This window comes from Penaeus monodon, chromosome 14, assembly GCF_015228065.2.
Source record: "Penaeus monodon isolate SGIC_2016 chromosome 14, NSTDA_Pmon_1, whole genome shotgun sequence".
NCBI lineage: Eukaryota > Metazoa > Arthropoda > Malacostraca > Decapoda > Penaeidae > Penaeus > Penaeus monodon.
Window position 1 is genome coordinate 39,601,943 of NC_051399.1, and position 7,500 is coordinate 39,609,442.

Below are 7,500 nucleotides of genomic sequence, written 5' to 3' on the forward strand. Positions count from 1 at the left end.
TATAAAATTATTTTTATATATTATTATTTTTTTTATATAATTTATTTTTTTTATATGTGTACCACCAAACACACACACACACACACACACACAACACACACACACACACACACACACACACACACACACACGTGTGTGTGGGTGTTGTGGGGTGTGTGTGTGTTGGTTTGTGTGTGTGTGTGTGAGTGTGTGTGTGTAATATATGTATATTTATATATCATATATATAGTATATAATATGATATATATATATTTTATATATATATATAAAATATATGTATGTAATATGTATATATGTATAATGTATATATGTATATATGTATATATGTATATATGTATATATATACATATATACATATATATGCATACACCACACACACACACATACGTATATATATATATATATATATATATTATATATATACATATTATATAAATATATATATATATATATATATAAATATATATATATATATATTATATATATATATATATATATTATATAATATATATAATATATGTATATGTGTGTGTGTGTGTGTGTGTGTGTGTGTGTGTGTGTGTGTGTGTGTGTGTGTTGTGTGTGTGGTGTGTGTGTGGTATGTGCATAATATATATATATAATATATATTATATATATATATCTATATATATATTATATATATTATATATATATGTATATTATATATATGTATATATACATAATATATATATATATATTAATATTATATATTAATATATATATATATATATATATTTGTGTGTGTGTGTTTTTTTCATTATATGCAGTAGGCCTGTCTGTGTGCATATTCAGTCTTTCCCTGCGCGTGGATCCGCCTGTTCGCAGCGCACGTGCACTCGTCGGGTCAGCACCTGCCGAGACAAGCAGGTGTGTCTTCGATTCCCAGACAAACAAGAAGGTGAAACTGGAAGGTGAATACACCGAAGACAGCCTATTAAGCGGGTTCCTAATTTAGAATCACCTTCCTCGTTTTAGATATTACTGGAACGAAATTAAACCGTAATAGAATAACTTCTGAAAAGGTAGAAGAGAAATTCGAGGTTATTTTCAACTTTTTTTCTTTTTTTTTTCCTTTTCTTTCTTTTTTTTTCATGGCTTTTAATTCAGTTTAAAAAGCGACCCTTCCTCCCTCCCTTCCTCCCTCCCTCCCTATCCCCACCCACCCCGGGTGAATTAAATCCCCAGGTGAGGGCAGCCACCGGGGAGTGTGTGTTGGCTCAGAGCAGGTGTGAAAACATCGAGGTCGCTCCATGGTTTTGGGAGGGTGTGGGGGGCGAGGGGGTGGGAGGAGGAAGGAGAGAAGGAGAGGTGGAGGGCGAGAGAAAGAGGAAGTGAGAGAAGGTAGAAGGAAAGGGAGAAGGGATGATGGGGGAGATGGAGAATGAGGGAGTGAGGGTAGGAATTGAGGGAAAGGATTTTAGAGGATGGAAGAAGGGAGAGAATACGAGGAAAGGGAGAAGAGGGTGTGAGAAGGAAGAAGGGGCGGAAGGTAGGAGGAAGAAGAGAAGGGGGTGTAAGGTAGGATAAGGGAGAATGACGAGGAGGTAGAGAAAGGGGAAAGAAGGTCGAAAGTGGGAGGGAGAAAGGGAAGTAGGTGGAGGATAGGAAAGAGGATAAAGGAGGGTGGAAGAGAATGAAGATGGACGAAGGGAGGATGAGAAGAGTGAAGGAAATATAAGAATTATGAGGGAAAGTAAGGATGAAAGGGAGTGAATGGAGAGAGGAGGAAGAGACGAATGGATAGAAAGAGAAAGGGAGAGAAAGACGGAAAGGTAGATATGAGAGAGAAAGGAAAAATGAAAGGATGGACAGAGGGAACTCGAGGAAGGGAAGAGGGAGGAGAAAGGAAGGTAATATGAAGGGAAAGGGTTACGAATTGCAGAGGAAATGGCGTGTTTATCCTTCTTTATTCTGGCGGCGTAAGGGTTATATCGTTTTATTACGGTCATTTTCCCTTCGTGTATGTATCCTGCACCCACCCCCCACCCCCCTCTCCCTCCCCCTGGTTTCCTTTCATCCCGCACTTCCCTCCATCCCCCTTCCCCCACCCCCTCTTGCCCCACTTTTCCAGAAACTATTGCTGTTGGAGAGTTACGACAACAAAAGTTGCTATTGTCGCCGTCCGCACCGCTCCCTCCCCTCCTCTCCCCATCCCCGACCTGCTGCCTCCTCCCTCCTCCCTCCTCCCCAACCCACCTGAAGGGCAGCAGTCGACCCGTATGCCTCCATCCCCCTCCCATCCCCCCCAATCCCCCCATCCCCCTCCCTTCTCCTCTAACCCCAACCCTCACCCTCCTTTATGCTGTACAATGTACCGTTTATGACATACAGTAAGTTAGTGGTCCGTACCTTGTCTAGCGGGACCCGTATCGCGTCGTAGCGGTGGTAGCAGGGTGGGGGAGGGAGGGAAGGGGGGGAGCAGTGGCAGTGGGGAAATAAGGAAGGGAGAAGCACAGGTGTTGGGGAGAAGGGGAAAGGGAGATAAAGAAAGGGTAGAGGAGAAACAGGTAGAGGGGGATAAGGGAGAGGAATTGGAGGGGGGGGGAGGGAAGGAAAATGAAGGAGGAGAGAGAGAGAGAGAGAGACAAAGGGGGTTACGGAAAATGGGGAAACAGAGAGGAGGAATGGAGGATGCTGGTAACCCCCCCCCCTTTCCAAAAAAAACGGAAAGCAAAAAACGCAGGTGTGATAAGCTAACAAGACTTCCTCGTCCTCCTGCAGGTGAAAAACACAGACCGTAATCGCAACCCGTCTTCCTCCACCTCCCCCCCTCCCTCTCCATCTTTATTCCATTCTCTCTCTCATTCTCTCTTTTCGACACCTCAAACCACCTGCCGAAGCCTCAGCAGCCGCCAGCCTACCGAGGGCTTTGTTGAAGCAGCTGCAATTGCACACACTCAAGCCCTCTCTTTGCACTCTGACACCCTGGCGCTGTTTACTCTCTCGCTCTCTCGTGTTCCTTTTGCACATTCTTGCGTCGGTTCCCTGGAAGCTTATCGTTCACTGCCATTACCCTGATGATAATGGGGATAAAGATGAGAATGAGAAGGATGATAATGGTAGTAATGATGGTAATGATAATAACAATAATGATAATAATAATAGTAATGATAATAATAATAATAATAATAATAATAATAATAATAATAATAATAATAATAATAACAACAACAATAATAAAAATTATAACAATAATAATAATGATAAAAACAATAATAATAATAATAATGATAATAATAATAATAATCTTTATTATCAGCATCACTATCATCATCATCTTTAGTTTCATTACTCTTACCAGTATCTCCAATCTTTTTAATGATAATTACGAAGATGAAGATGATAGAGAGAATAATAATGATGATAAGCACTGCCAATTGCATGTACAAATTTCAGAACTCACTAGCACTTTGCTTTCTAACTTTGACACATACAACGAGCGTGAAGTTTTTTGTTACTGTAACGATTACGTAAGAAAGATTCTTGTTTCTTCTTCGAGGGAAAAGAAAGAGAAGAAAATATGTAAATTGTTGGAAGGGAATGATGATGATGATTGATAATAATAATAGTAGTAATAATAATGATAGTAGTAGTAGTAGTAGTAGTAGTAGTAGTAGTAGTAGTAGTAGTAGTAGTAGTAGTAGTAGTAGTAGTAATAATAATAATAATAATAATAATAATAATAATAATAATAATAATAATAATAATGATAATAATAATAATGATAATAATAATAATAATAATAATATTAATAAAATAATAATAATAATAATAACAATATAATGAGATGATAGCGATAACGATAACGATAATGATAATGATGACGTTGTAATCAGAATAGCATCAATAATACTGATGATGATATTAAAATTTATAACACCACTGATAAAAACAATAACCAAAGACAAAAAAAAAGAATCATGAGTCATGAAATTCTGTGTCATTATAAAGAAAGTCTTTGATTCTTGCATGAAAAGCTGTTTATGACCTAATTCTTAGAGGAATTGTCACTTGAAATTATTATATGACGTCTATCAAGAAATTTTTGTTAAGAACGTGTGCTTTGGATAAGTTATGAGAGATTAGACTCACATAATGGGGTAAAAGTTAAGGTACAAATATCTGTGTGTGTGTGTGTGTGTGTGTGTGTGTGTGTGTGTGTGTGTGTGTGTGTGTGTGTGTGTGTGTGTGTGTGTGTGTGTGTGTGTGTATGTGTGTGTGTTTGCGTGTGTGCTTATAATGACCACCCATTAGTAACATTACACAGACACATACACAATAAAATCAGTCAGTATGGCTCAAGTTATGCTGCCAATCCAGCACCACGGAGCCAGGACTTAGGCACTCGGATCTAGGCACGCGTCTGCTGCGACATTCATGGCTTCCAGGCGGTTGCTATGGAAGATTAGCAAAAGCCGGGGCGCTTTTGAGAGAAAAGGTAGACGACACACATTTGTACGGTCCTCACGGATACAATATGTGTATTTGTATACAATGGAGGCCGTGTCATTGAGATGGAGTAGATGAGGCTGTTGCTGACCTCAGCACACATACCCAGAGACACGTGCGCACGCGCGGACGCACATACACTTCCTTGTATGCAGATATATATGTTATATATATATATATATATATATATATATATATATATATATATATATATATATATATATATATATAATGTTTTTTTTGTGTGTGTGTATTTATATACATACATACACACACACACACAAACACACACAAACATATATATATATATATATATATATATATATATATATATATATATCAGACTATATCATTATTATATATATCTATATATATTATATATATATATATTATATATATACTATATATAACTAACTATATACTTATATTATATATATATATATATAATATACTATAATATGAATATATATATATGATATATATCATAATATATATATACTATCTTATATTATATTGACATATCAGAGCTGATATCCATCAGTATCCCGTCCTCTCTTCTCAGCTCTGTCTCCGTTTTTTCTTCTCCTCCCTTCCTAACCTCCCTCCCTTCAACCTCCCCTTCCCTCTCCTCTTCCTCCTCCTCCGAACTAAATAAACAAAAGCTTTTATTTCGCCTTGAGGCGGAAGGAAGCGGCGGGAGAGCGGACCGAGGCGGCGCGGATTCCCCTTTCTGGCGATTTGCTTTTGTCTTGCGTTTGTCTTTTCTCTTCGGATTTTATTACTTTCGCCTTCGTTTTATTACTTTTTTATTTTTATTTTTTTTATTTTTTTATTTACTTTGTTTATTTTTATTTTTTTTTTTTATTATCAAAAAGAAATTTTCATTAATAGAAGAAATAGATAGAGGGAGAAATAGAAGACGAAGGAGAAGAAGAAGAAGAAGAAGAAGAAGAAGAAGAAGGAGAAGAAGAAAAAGAAGAAGGAGATGAAGAAGATGAAGAAGAAGGAGGCGAAAACGAATAAGGAGGAAGAGGAGAAGGAGCAAGAAAAATGAAGAGTGAAGATGGGGAAGAGGAGGAGGAGGAGAATAAGGAGAAGGATAAAGAGAGGAAAAAGGAGAAGGAAGAAAAAGGAGCAGGGAAAAGAGGAGATGAAAAAAGAAGAGGGATAAAAAAGAAGAAGAAAAAATGAAAAGAAAAAGAAGAAGAAGAAGAGAGAATAAAGAGAAAGAATAACAAGAACAGGCAAGAGAAAGAGGAGAAGAAAACGAGAGAATAAGAAAGTGTTAGCATTGTTTCGAATATATTTTGGTGTTGTTGTTTTGTTGTGATTCTTCTGCGTCCGTCTTCTGTTCTCTTCTCTTATACCTTTCTTTGTTTTTATCCTGGTTTATTACATAATTTGTTTTTTTTTACTATATTTTGGCTATATTCGGCTCTCTCATTCTCTCTCTCTCTCTCTCTCTCTCTCTCTCTCTCTCTCTCATTCTCTATCTCTCTCATTCTCTCTCTTTCTCATTCCCTCTTTCTCTCTCTCTTCTCTCTCTCTCTTCTTCTCTTCATATTCTTCTCCCCTTTCTTCTTTTTCGTCATGTTTTTTTCTTATTATTATTATCTCCTTCCAATTCTCCCATTCTTATCTCTCTCTCTCTTCGTTTTTTGCTCTATACTCTTACTATTCTTATTATTATCACTAATATCAATTATTACTCTCTATTTTATTCTCCTTCCTTCACTCCGCCTCTCTCCTAGTCTTTATCACTATCTTTTCCTTCACCATTTATCAAGCATCAGATCCTAATCATGCAAAAATCAACTTTATTAAAACGAAAAAAAAGAAGAATCACGAAATTTATTGTTTCGAAGCAAATCAAGTCTCATTCATTTCTCGTGAGTTTTCGCTTCACCCTGTATTTAGGAGAGAAAGTTATTGGAAAATGGATCTTGTGACTTCGCATTATTTTGAAATGCAGTTATTCCGTCGTTGCAACAAAGGGGATGTTGAATTTGAGAGTAAAGATTGGGGAAATTATGAACTATTCTGAAACGGGTGTGTCGCTTTTCCTCTCGACTTTCTCTTTTCGGTTTCGTTTTTTTTTTTTCGTTTTCGTTTTTTCTTTTCCTCGTTTTGTTGAATTTAGATATCGGTTTTTCTTCTTCTTCTTACTGTTTCTTCTTTTCTCCACGTTCTTCTTTATATATTTTTTTTTTTTTTTCAATTCGGGCTTCCCCATTTTTTCTTCTCTCATCACATATTCTTTATTTGTTCTTCCCTTTCCTCTTCTTCTTCTTCTACTACTAATCCTACCACAGCTCTGTCCACCTCCTTTTTCCTTCTCCTCCTCCTTCTTCCCCTCCCCCCCTTACTCCCCTATCCCCCCTTCCCCTACCTCCTCCCCTAAGCTCACCTTTCTCTTCCCCCTCCCCTTACTTTTCCCCCTCCTTAACACACCCCCTTCCTCTTCCTACTTCCTCCCCTTCCCCTCGCCTTCCTCTTCCCCCTCCCCTTCCCCCTCCCCTTCCCCCCCCTCCCCTTTCCCCCCCTCCACCCTCACCCAGCTGCATACGCGAGCAGGTGCGGGGTCTGGCGAGCATCTGTCCCGTGTCCTCAGAGGCCAATACGGCGAAGGTCAGCTCTCCTGCAGGCTACTGGTGTCTGGCGGGTCATGGAGGGGAGCAGAGGGAGGGAAGGGGTGAAGAGAGGGGACGGAGGGAAGCATGGGGAGATGGAGAAAGGAGAGGGCGGAGGGAGGGAGGGGACAGGGAGAAGGAGGAAGGGGAGGGGAGGGAGGAAGGGACATGGGGAGGGAGGGAGGAGGGGACAGGGGGAGGAACATGGGGAGGGAAGGGGTGAAGAGAGGGGACGGAGAAAGGAGAGGGAGGGAGAGAGGGGAGAGAAGCTGGGGCCGAGGGAGGAAAGGTCGTACAGTATATATACATTTATCTATATACAAAACACAAAAAAACACACACACTCGTAGATGCATATGCATTCGCACAGATACATATGTATATGCACATATGCGCGCGC